Source organism: Odocoileus virginianus, chromosome Y (genome assembly GCF_023699985.2).
Source record: "Odocoileus virginianus isolate 20LAN1187 ecotype Illinois chromosome Y, Ovbor_1.2, whole genome shotgun sequence".
Lineage (NCBI taxonomy): Eukaryota > Metazoa > Chordata > Mammalia > Artiodactyla > Cervidae > Odocoileus > Odocoileus virginianus.
Window position 1 is genome coordinate 1,919,286 of NC_069709.1, and position 11,849 is coordinate 1,931,134.

The following is an 11,849-nucleotide window of genomic DNA, read 5'->3' on the forward strand; positions in this document are numbered from 1 at the left end:
CCATGGACTGTATAGTCCATGGGGTTGCAAAGAGTCGGACACGACTGAGTGACTTTCACTTTCATAGCCGACTAATAATGTTGTGATGGTTTCAGGTGCAGAGAAAAGGGACTCAGCAATATATATGATACATGTATCCATTCTCCCCCATCCAGTCTGCCACATGACACTGAGCAGATTTCCCTGTGCTGGACAGCAGGTCCTTGTTGGTTCTCCATGTTAAATACAGCCGTGTGTCCATGGCTGAACTATCCTATTAAGGTTCTGTCTTCACAAGATGCCACATACTATGAATTAGTCAAGAGAGCAAGACAAATGTGCAGGAGAGATAAAATTAATAAGAAAGACAGTAATGGGACTATGTCATCTGTATTTCAGAAAGACAGGCATGACATAAAAATAATCTTGTATATTTATAGGCACTGTCATAACATTTGAGCATCTCTTCTTCACTGAAATTCAAAAATAAAATTAACAATGTTGCAGTTGGAAGCTCCTGCCTGTAAATCTTGAAGAATTTGAGGCCATGCATTTGTCCCATTAAACAGTTCTGCCTTGTAGCAAAGACACACAGAAATTAGTTTCTGAGGTCTCTTTAAGTTTTTTTTTTTTTTAATATTATTGAAAATTATTTCAGGAACACACAGAACTATTGCTTTTTCCTCTTTGTATTAAACATGTGTAAGAATAATGCTGTAATGATGGTTTTCTGGATCACGCAATCCATCAATAGGGTCTTGGCATCTGGTTTGACTTCTCCATGCGTGGTTGTCTGTCCTGGCCAAGTAGAGTCCAAGGGCCTCAGTGGACAGAGTTCCCTGACGCTCTCCTTTCAGGGAGAGAAGTGTTTCCATGTTTAGGTACCAGGCCAAGGAGTTCTACACAACATCACCCGCCTGCACACACAGAGCCAACTTACACGATCTAGTGGGGTTTTCTCTGTTTTTTTTTTTTTCTTTTTCCAACTGGTACCCAAATCTCTTACAGTCGAGTGTCCTGGAGCACCAGTGTCTAAGCTTTCATTATATGTTAAAAACTCCCGAGACTTTTCTTGTTATATTATTCTCGCAGTGTGACAGACTGTTCCAAGTACTCAATGGTACAAAGGAATAAGATTTCAGAGGCACGACAGAAAGCAGAATAGCATATATTCCTCAATGTCATCATTAGCACCAAATTCTAGCACTACCTGTCAATTCTCCATGTATTGTAACAGTGAACACTGATGGTCTTATTTGGATTTTTTCAGGTACCCCGATGCTCACTGCAGCTTTATTTACATCGGCCAAGACATGGAAGCAACATAAATGTCCGTCAACAAAGGGATAAAGAAGACGTATATACACACCCACGGAAATACATACATACAGAAACATATGCGCGGGCACACACACACACACACACACACACACAGTGAGACATTATTCAGTCATAAAAAAAGAATGAAATATCACCATTTACAGCAATATAGATGCGCCTAGAGATTATCACACGAAGTGAGGTATTAATAAGTCAGACCTACAGAGAGAAATAACTGATGGTATCATCTGCAGGTGATACCTGTATCTTTTTAAAAACTACACAAATGAACTTATTTACAGGACAGAAATAGACCCTTGGGCACAGAGGCCCAAATTATGGCCACTGAAGGGGAAAAGGGATAAAGTAGGAGGTTGGATTAGCAGATACAAACTACTATATACAAAATACATAACCCATGGGGACCTATGGTATAGCACAGGGAACTGTACTTGGTATATTGTCATAACCTGCAAATGAAAAGAATCTGAATATACACGCATATATATATATGTGTGTGTGTGTGTGTGTCCTTTCTCAGATTCTGAATATATATATATATATATATATATATATATATATATATATCCTTTCTCAGATCCTAAAGAGAAAAGAATCTGAATATACATCCATACACATAAATATATATCCTTTCTCAGATTCTGAAAAGAATCTGCATATATATATCCTTTCAAATATATACATATATATACATACACACACATATTCTTTTTCAGATTCTTTTCAGAGATGTGAATCACTTTGCTTTACACCTGAAAGCAACACAACACTGCACATCAACTCTCCTTCAACGACTAAAAAGCATGGCATTGCTATTCTCTTCTCGGCAGAGGGGCGGCAACCCCAACCCTTGGCTCGCGAGAGGTTTTTTTTTTTTCCCTAATCTTTTCATTCTCCTCTTCCTCTATGATATTCTAGTGAAAGAGGTGTGTACAAAATGATTCTTTCTGCTCATAATTCCTTACAGAACATTCATCAGGTGATTCCGTGCCGCCCACTCACCCGTCCATGTCTGAGATGATGCCATTTCGTGGGTTGAGAGGCAATCCCCGGGCACAGTAGCCTGGAGATCATTTGGCCGTGACACTTTGTAACGAAGGGCGGATGCTCTAAAGTGTTCCCAAGGACCCCTCTCCGGGAAGAAAGGATCCAGGGAAGGGAAGCAACAAATGTCAAAGTACTCCAGCTCAAGCTGGTTATCACGCCACAGTCCTCTCACCCCACTCCTACCAAGTGGTGTTTTTGTTGTTCAGCTGCTCAATCGTGTCTGACTCTTTGCAGCCCCATGGACTGCAGCCCACCTAGCTCCTCTGTCCGTGGGATTCTCCAGGCAAGAATACCGGAGTGGGTAGCCATGCCCTCCTCCAGGGGATCTTCCCGACCCAGGGATTGAACCCGCGTCTCCCGTGATTCCTGTACTGGCCGGCAGATTCTTCAGTATACAAGGTATGATTAATGTGTCAACATGCTGTGATCACTAATATCAAAAAGGAAGTCGGACACACAGCTCTTGATTAACACACACACACAAACACACATCCCTAACACAATGAAGGCAAGGGATTTAGTGTAACACTTCTCATTCTGTATTGAGTGATAAGAGATACTGAATACTAAAAATTAAATATATTGCAGCCTCACGATTAAAAACCAAACCTGGTTATTTTAAAACCTTCATATACATTAGAATAAAATGTTAGATATCATTTTGTAAATTATGATATTGACACGCAAGTTAGCAACAGGTATTTCAGAACAAATATTTAATCCAAAAGGGGGGCTTCTGATACCACATATTCAACAATGTCTGCCACGTGCACTCAACATGACTTTATGCATATTATTTCCTATTTACACGACATACTCTTCAAGCTAGGTTCCCACTGTAGGAATGGCGAAATGAAAACCCAGGGACGTTAAGAAGCTCACTAACCATCACACAGGGACTAGCCACTTCAGCTTTGCTTCAAAGGACCCAAAGAAGCTGAGTCCACGTTCGATCCCTGGGTGGGGAAGATCCCCTGGAGGAGGGCAAGGCGACCCACTCCAATATTCTTGCCTGGAGAATCCCAGGGACCCAGGAGCCTGGCGGGGTACCGTCCATGGAGTTGCAAAGAGTTGGGACACGACGGAGTGACTTCACTTTCTTTCGGAAGCGAATGATAGCAAAGTATGAGTAACCGTAAGAACGACTTCCCTTTGCTAACAGACTGGTATGGGACGCTGGTTTCGGGTCACGCAGAGCTGAGCACCCAAGCAGAGAGCTCCCACATACCGCCTGCACCCACACAATCACAGGCTCCCTCTTCATCAGTATCTTCTGCCACAGTCCTCCCAGCCCACCCCCACTAAGCGGGTTCTTGTTCCGTCGCTCAGTCGTGTCTGACTTTGCGACCCCATGGAGTGTAGCTCCGCCAGGCTCCTCTGTCCATGGGTGTGATTCCTGGGTAGGGAAGATCCCCTGGAGAAGGGCACGGCAACCCACTCCAGCATTCTTGCCTGGAGAATCCCATGGACAGAGAAGCCTGGCGGGCTACAGTCCATGGGGGTTGCAAAGAGTCGGACATGACTGAATGATTAAGCACAGCACACATCAGATTATCAGTCCTCTTCCCTCGCGTTACCCACAGTTATTTCCTTCTCAACATTATCTCATGTATTATTTTTTAAAATATTTATGTATGAGGCTTCCCTGGTGGCTCAGCAGTGAAGGATTCGCCTGCCCATGCAGGAGACACAGGTTGGATCCCGAGTTCGGGGAAAACATGTCACAAGTACTGAGCCAGTGCTCTAGAGACCCAGGAGCTACAGCAGAAGTCTCTACAATGAGAAGACTGCACACCACAACTAGAGAGAAGCCTCTGCTAGCCACAACTAGAGAGGAGCCCGCACAGCAAGGAAGATCCGGCACAGCCAAAATTAAACAAGTCTCAAAAAAAAAAATTTAAGTTTATTTATTTACTTTTGGCTGTGCTGGGTCCTCGTTGTGGCTTCCAAAACCTCTTGAGTTGGAGCATGTGAGATCTAGGCTCAGACTAGTCCCCCTGCATTGGGAGCGCACGTCTTAGCCGCTGGACCACCCACGGAAACACCCATGTTATCTTTTTAAAAACTCTCTTAGATCACAATCCTTCCCATTGTAAAATGAGCAGTCAAAGTAAACTATCAGTTTGGTACCTGAAAAGATATGATGAATGCATTTGCAAACATATCGATTACATGTACAGAACTGTCAGCAAACTTAGGGGCCAGGTTTCCTCAAACTCACATCAGTTATTCAGTATTAGTTCTAGCTCTAAGAAATTGCAAGAAACCATTGTTGCAGGTTGGCAGTAATCCCGAGTTACTGGCCTAACTCATCCATAACCGTCCCACAAGGAAGCTGAACCCATCTCTACAAAGTGTCCCGTCACTTCAATCCAATACTTGTGTGCCTGCTCAGTTGCTAAGTTGTGTCTGACTCTTTGTGACCCAATGGACTGTAGCCTGCCATGCTCCTCTGTTCATGGGATTCTCCAGGCAAGAACACTGGAGTGGAAGGAGTAATCTCAAAAATATACAAGCAACTCCTCCAGCTCAACTCCAGAAAAATAAATGACCCAATCAAAAAATGGGCCAAAGAACTCAACAGACATTTCTCCAAGGAAGACATACAGATGGCTAACAAACACATGAAAAGATGCTCAACATCACTCATTATCAGAGAAATGCAAATCAAAACCACAATGAGGTACCATTACACGCCAGTCAGGATGGCTGCTATCCAAAAGTCTACAAGCAATAAATGCTGGAGGGGGTGTGGAGAAAAGGGAACCCTCTTACACTGTTGGTGGGAATGCAAATTAGTACAGCCACTATGGAAAACAGTGTGGAGATTTCTTAAAAAGCTGAAAATAGAACTGCCATATGACCCAGCAATCCCACTTCTGGGCATACACACCAAGGAAACCAGATCTGAAAGAGACACGTGCACCCCAATGTTCATCGCAGCACTGTTTATAATAGCCAGGACATGGAAGCAACCCAGATGCCCATCAGCAGACGAATGGATGAGGAAGCTGTGGTACATATACACCATGGAATATTACTCAGCCATTAAAAAGAATTCATTTGAATCAGTTCTAATGAGATGGATGAAACTGGAGCCCATTATACAGAGTGAAGTAAGCCAGAAAGATAAAGACCATTACAGTATACTAACACATATATATGGAATATAGAAAGATGGTAATGATAACCCTATATGCAAAACAGAAAAAGAGACTCAGATGTATAGAACAGACTTGTGGACTCTGGGAGAAGGCGAGGGTGGGATGTTTCAAGAGAACAGCATTGAAACATGTATATTATCTAGGGTGAAACAGATCACCAGCCCAGGTTGGGTGCATGAGACAAGTGCTCGGGCCTGGTGCACTGGGAAGACCCAGAGGGATCGAGTGGAGAGGGAGGTGGGAGGGGGGACCGGGATGGGGAATACATGTAAATCCATGGCTAATTCATTTCAATGTATGACAAAAACTACTGTAATGATGTAAAGTAATTAGCCTCCAACTAATAAAAATAAATGGAAAAAAAAAAAAAACACCCACTGGAAAAAAAAAAAAAAAAGAACACTGGAGTGGGTTGCCATTTCCCTCTCCAGGGAAACTTCCCGACCCAGGGATCAAACCCGGGTCTCCTGCATCGGCAGGCAGATTCTTTACAGCTGAGCCAACAGGAAAACCTTAAAATCTAATACAAATGACATCAAATATTAAAGACACTGCCTCCCTTTATGGCTCAAATTGTGTATCAATCTCAGGATGGATTTGACTTAAAGAATGAACAGGGTGCTTGAAAAGAATCAATTTTACTCCAAGCAAGGAGCTAATACCAGAGTTACATGGAGCTGTGGCTAACTGGTTATGCACAGTTGAGTCAACTGAAATTCACAAAGAGAGATGTACATAAGAAAAATGAAACACAGTAAAAGAGGAAAAATGGAGACTTTAATATAGTACAGTCTTTGCTCTCAGAATGAGATCAACAAATTAATATGCATTTCATCAGAGTATGTCAAAGTTTAAATAAAACATGCTGTTTAATGTTGATGGTTGCAATAAAGAATACTTTGCATTCAGTGTCTATACATAGCATGATTTGACAGTTGGGTACTTCTAATTAAAATGACTAATGCCAGCAACTAAGATATACAAGGAAAAAACTACAAGTATGATCCCAAAATGTGTCATGAACTATCACCCAAATGAAATTACAAAACCCTCTTCCTGTCCCGTGGTTGTAGAACATCTGAATTCCCTTCCACTGGCTGTCTATTTGAGGTGAGTCATTCTGTGCTGGGTAGGATGAACTCAGATCATTATCAACAATTTACTGATCAGAGACATACTAACATGTCTTTTGTTACCTGAATGCTTACTGACAAGAATGTTTCAGCATTCACTTACATAACAAATCGCCAGCCACAGACATTGCTTTGCAAAATCCCACAGTCCAGAATATGTTACATCACCAAAATTAGCGCAGTGCTCAACTGCTCATTTCACTACTCAAAGAAAATTATGAAACAGGCAGTTTTTAAAGGCAAGCAGCACCTTATACACACTTTTGAACGTTCATCAAAGGTAGAAAAGTGAACTGTACAAGTTAGGTTTTGCGGGGTGAATGGATGAATGGGGGAATGGATAGATGGGTGGATGGGTGGGTGGGTGGGTGGATGGACGGATGGATGGGTGAATTGATGGATGGGTGAATGGATGGGTGGGTGGATGGATGGATGGATGGATGGACAGACGGGTGGGTGGATGGATGGACGAGATGGATGGATGGATGGATGGATGGATGGATTGTGGATGAGTGGATGGATGGGTGGATGGATGGGTGGGTGGGTGGGTGGATGGATGGACAGATGGATGGCTGAATGGATGCATGGATGACTGGATGGATGGATGGGTGAATGGATGGATGGGTGGATGGATGGGACAGTGGATAGATGGATGAGTGGATGGATTGTGGATGAGTGGATGGATGGGTGGATGGATGGATGGATGGATGGATGGATGGACAGAGAGGTGGATGGATGGATGGATAGATGGATGGTTGGGTGGATGGATGGACGGATGGGTGGATGGACAGATGGATGGGTGGGTGGGTGGACAGATGGGTGAAAGGGTGAACGGATGGGTGGATGGATGGGTGGATGGGTGGATGGATGGGTGGAGGGATAGATGGATGGGTGGATGGACAGATGGGTGGATGGATGGGTGGATAGGTGGGTGGATGGGTGGATGGGTGGATGGGTGGGTGGATGGGTGGATGGATGGGTGGATGGATGGATGGATGGATGGACAGAGAGGTGAATGGATGGATGGATAGATGGACGGTTGGGTGGATGGATGGTTGGGTGGATGGATGGACGGATGGGTGGATGGACAGATGGATGGGTGGGTGGGTGGACGGATGGGTGGATGGATGGACGGATGGGTGGATGGATGGACGGATGGGTGGATGGAAGGGTGGATAGGTGGATGGATGGGTCGAGGGTTGGATGGATGGGTGGATGGACAGATGGGTGGATGGATGGGTGGATGGGTAGACGGGTGGATGGATGGATGGATGGCTGGCTGGATGGATGAGTGGATGGATGGGTGGATGGATGGGTGGATGGATGGATGATGGTGGATGGATGGGTGGAAGGATAGACGGGTGGATTGATGGATGGGTGGATGGGTGGGTGGATGGGTGGATGGGTGGATGGATTGGTGGATGGGTGGATGGATGGGGGGATGGATGGATGGATGGATGGACAGAGAGGTGGATGAATGGATGGATGGATAGATGGATGGTTGGGTGCATGGATGGACGGATGGGTGGATGGATGTGTGGAGGGATGGATGGATGGGTGGATGGACAGATGGGTGGATGGATGGGTGGATGGGTAGACGGGTGGATGGATGGATGGATGGATGGATGGATGGATGGATGGATGGACAGAGAGTTGGATGGATGGATGGATAGATGGACGGTTGAGTGGATGGATGGTTGGTTGGATGGATGGATGGATGGGTGGATGGACAGATGGATGGGTGGGTGGGTGGGTGGATGGGTGGAGGGATGGATGGATGGGTGGATGGACAGATGGGTGGATGGATGGTTGAGTGGATGGATGGACGGATGGGTGGATGGACAGATGGGTGGATGAATGTGTGGATGGATAGACGGGTGGATGGATGGATGGGTGGATGGATGGGTGGATGGATGGATGAGTGGATGGAGGGATGGATGGATGGGTGGATGAACTGATGGGTGGAAGGATGGTTGAGTGGATGGATGGACGGATAGGTGGATGGACAGATGGGTGGATGAATGTGTGGATGGATAGACGGGTGGATGGATGGATGGGTGGATAGACAGATGGGTGGATGGATGCATGGATGGATAGACGAGTAGATGCATGGTTGGGTGGAGGGATGGACGGATGGGTGAATTGACAGAAGTATGGGTGGGTGGGTAGATGGATGGGTGGATGGATGGGTGGATGAATGGGTGGAGGAATGGATGGATGGGTGGCTGGACAGATGGGTGGATGGATACACGGGTGGATTGATGGATGGGTGGATGGATGGGTGGATGGGTGGATGGGTGGATGGATTGGCGGATGGGTAGATGGATGGGGGGATGGTTTGCTGGATGGATGGACAGAGAGGTGGATGGATAGATGGATAGATGGATGGTTGGGTGCATGGATGGACGGATGGGTGGATGGATGGGTGGAGGGATGGATGGATGGGTGGATGGAGAGATGGGTGGATGGATGGGTGGATGGGTAGACGGGTGGATGGATGGATGGATGGGTGGTTGGACGTGTGGATGGAGTGGATGGATGGATGGATGGATGGATGGATGGATGGACATAGAGGTGGATGGATGGATGGATAGATGGATGGTTGAGTGGATGGATGGTTGGTTGGATGGATGGATGGATGGGTGGATGGACAGATGGATGGGTGGGTGGGTGGGTGGATGGGTGGATGGATGGTTGGATGGGTGGATGGATGTGTGGAGGGATGGATGGATGGTGGATGGACAGATGGGTGGATGAATGGGTGGATGGATAGACGGGTGGATGGATGGATGGGTGGATGGATGGGTGGATGGATAGACGATTAGATGGATGGTTGGGTGTATGGATGGACGGATGGGTGGATGGACAGATGTATGGGTGGCTGGGTGGATGGATGGGTGGATGAATGGTTGGATGGGTGGATGGATGTGTGGAGGGATGGATGGATGTGTGGATGGACAGATGGGTGGATGAATGGGTGGATGGATAGACGGGTGGATGGATGGATGGGTGGATGGATGGGTGGATGGATGGATGAGTGGATGGATTGTGGATGAGTGGATGGATGGGTGGGTGGGTGGGTGGATGGATGGACAAATGGATGCATGAATGGATGCATGGATGACTGGATGGATGGATGGGTGAATGTATGGATGGGTAGATGGATGGGTCGGTGGATGGATGGATGGATGGATGGATGGATGGATGGATGGATGGGTCAGTGGGTGGATGGATGGATGGATGAGTGGATGGATGGATGGACGGATGGATGGACAGAGAGGTGGATGGATGGATGAATAGATGAATGGATGGGTGGGTGGATGGACGGATGCATGGTTGGATGGATGGATGGGTGATGGATGGGTGGGTGGATGGATGGATGGGTGGATGGACAGACGGGTGGGTGGATGGATGGACGAGTGGATGGATGGATGGATGGATGGATGGATTGTGGATGAGTGGATGGATGGGTGGATGGATGGGTGGGTGGGTGGGTGGATGGATGGACAGATGGATGGGTGAATGGATGCATGGATGACTGGATGGATGGATGGGTGAATGGAAGGATGGTGGATGGATGGGACATTGGAGAGATGAATGAGTGGATGGATTGTCGATGACAGGATGGATGGGTGGATGGGTGGAAGGATGGGTGGAGGGATGGATGGATGGGTGGATGGACAGAAGGGTGGATGGATGGGTGGATGGACAGATGGGTGGATGGATGGGTGGATGTGTAGACGGGTGGATGGATGGATGGGTGGATGGATGGATGGATGAGTGGATGGATGGGTGGATGGATGGATGGATGGACGGACGGACAGAGAGGTGGTTGGATGGATGGATAGATGGACGGTTGAGTGGATGGATGGTTGGGTGGATGGATGGATGGATGGGTGGATGGACAGATGAATGAGTGGGTGGGTGGATGGACGGGTGGAGGGTTGGATGGATGGGAGGATGGACAGATGGGTGGATGGATGGGTGGATGGATAGACGAGTAGATGGATGGTTGGGTGGATGGATGGACGGATGGGTGGATTGACAGATGTATGGGTGGGTGGGGATGGATGGGTGGATGGATGGGTGGATGGGTGGATGGATGGGTGGAGGGATGGATGGATGGGTGGCTGGACAGATGGGTGGATGGATACACGGGTGGATGGATGGATGGGTGGATGGATGGGTGGATGGGTGGATGGGTGGATGATTGGCGGATGGGTGGATGGATGGGGGGATGGATGGCTGGATGGGTGGACAGAGAGGTGGATGGATGGATGGATAGATGGATGGTTGGGTGCATGGATGGATGGATGCGTGGATGGACAGATGGTTGGATGGATGGGTGGATGGATGGATGTGTGGATGGATGGGTGGATGGGTGGATGGATGGGTGGAGGGATGGATAGATGGGTGGATGACAGATGGGTGGATGGATCGGTGGATGGATAGACAGGTGGATGGATGGGTGGATGGATGGGTAGATGGGTGGATGGGTGGATGGATGGGTGGATGGATGGGTGGATGGATGGATGGATGGATGGACAGAGGTGGATGGATGGATGGATAGATGGATGGTTGGGTGGATGGATGGTTGGGTGGATGGATGGACGGATGGGTGGATGGACAGATGGATGGGTGGGTGGGTGGACGGATGGGTGGATGGATGGGTGGATGGGTGGACGGATGGGTGGAGGGATGGATAGATGGGTGGATGACAGATGGGTGGATGGATCGGTGGATGGATAGACGGGTGGATGGATGGATGGGTGGATGGATGGGTAGAACGGTGGATGGGTGGATGGATGGATGGGTGGATGGGTGGGTGGATGGATGGATGGATGGACAGAGAGGTGGATGGATGGATGGATGGATAGATGGACGGTTGGGTGGATGGATGGACGGATGGGTGGATGGACAGATGGATGGGTGAGTGGGTGGACGGATGGGTGGATGGATGGACGGATGGGTGGATAGATGGGTGGATAGATGGATGGATAGATGGACGGTTGGGTGGATGGATGGTTGGGTGGATGGATGGATGGATGGGTGGATGGACAGATGGATGGGTGGCTGGGTGGGTGGATGGGTGGAGGGATGAATGGATGGGTGGATGGACAGATGGGTGGATGGATGGGTGGATGGATAGACGAGTAGATGGATGGTTGGGTGGATGGATGGACGG

The 11,849-nt window shown here is 47.6% G+C and overlaps 1 long non-coding RNA gene across 1 annotated transcript; it reads left to right on the plus strand.

Moving 5' to 3' along the window:
* Positions 1-661: 661 nt before the first annotated feature.
* LOC139033262 (uncharacterized) lies at positions 662-6,435 on the plus strand. The gene is made up of 2 exons (XR_011485868.1): positions 662-2,184; positions 2,288-6,435. It is a non-coding gene; the product is annotated as an uncharacterized lncRNA (long non-coding RNA).
* The last annotated feature ends 5,414 nt before the right edge of the window (positions 6,436-11,849 follow it).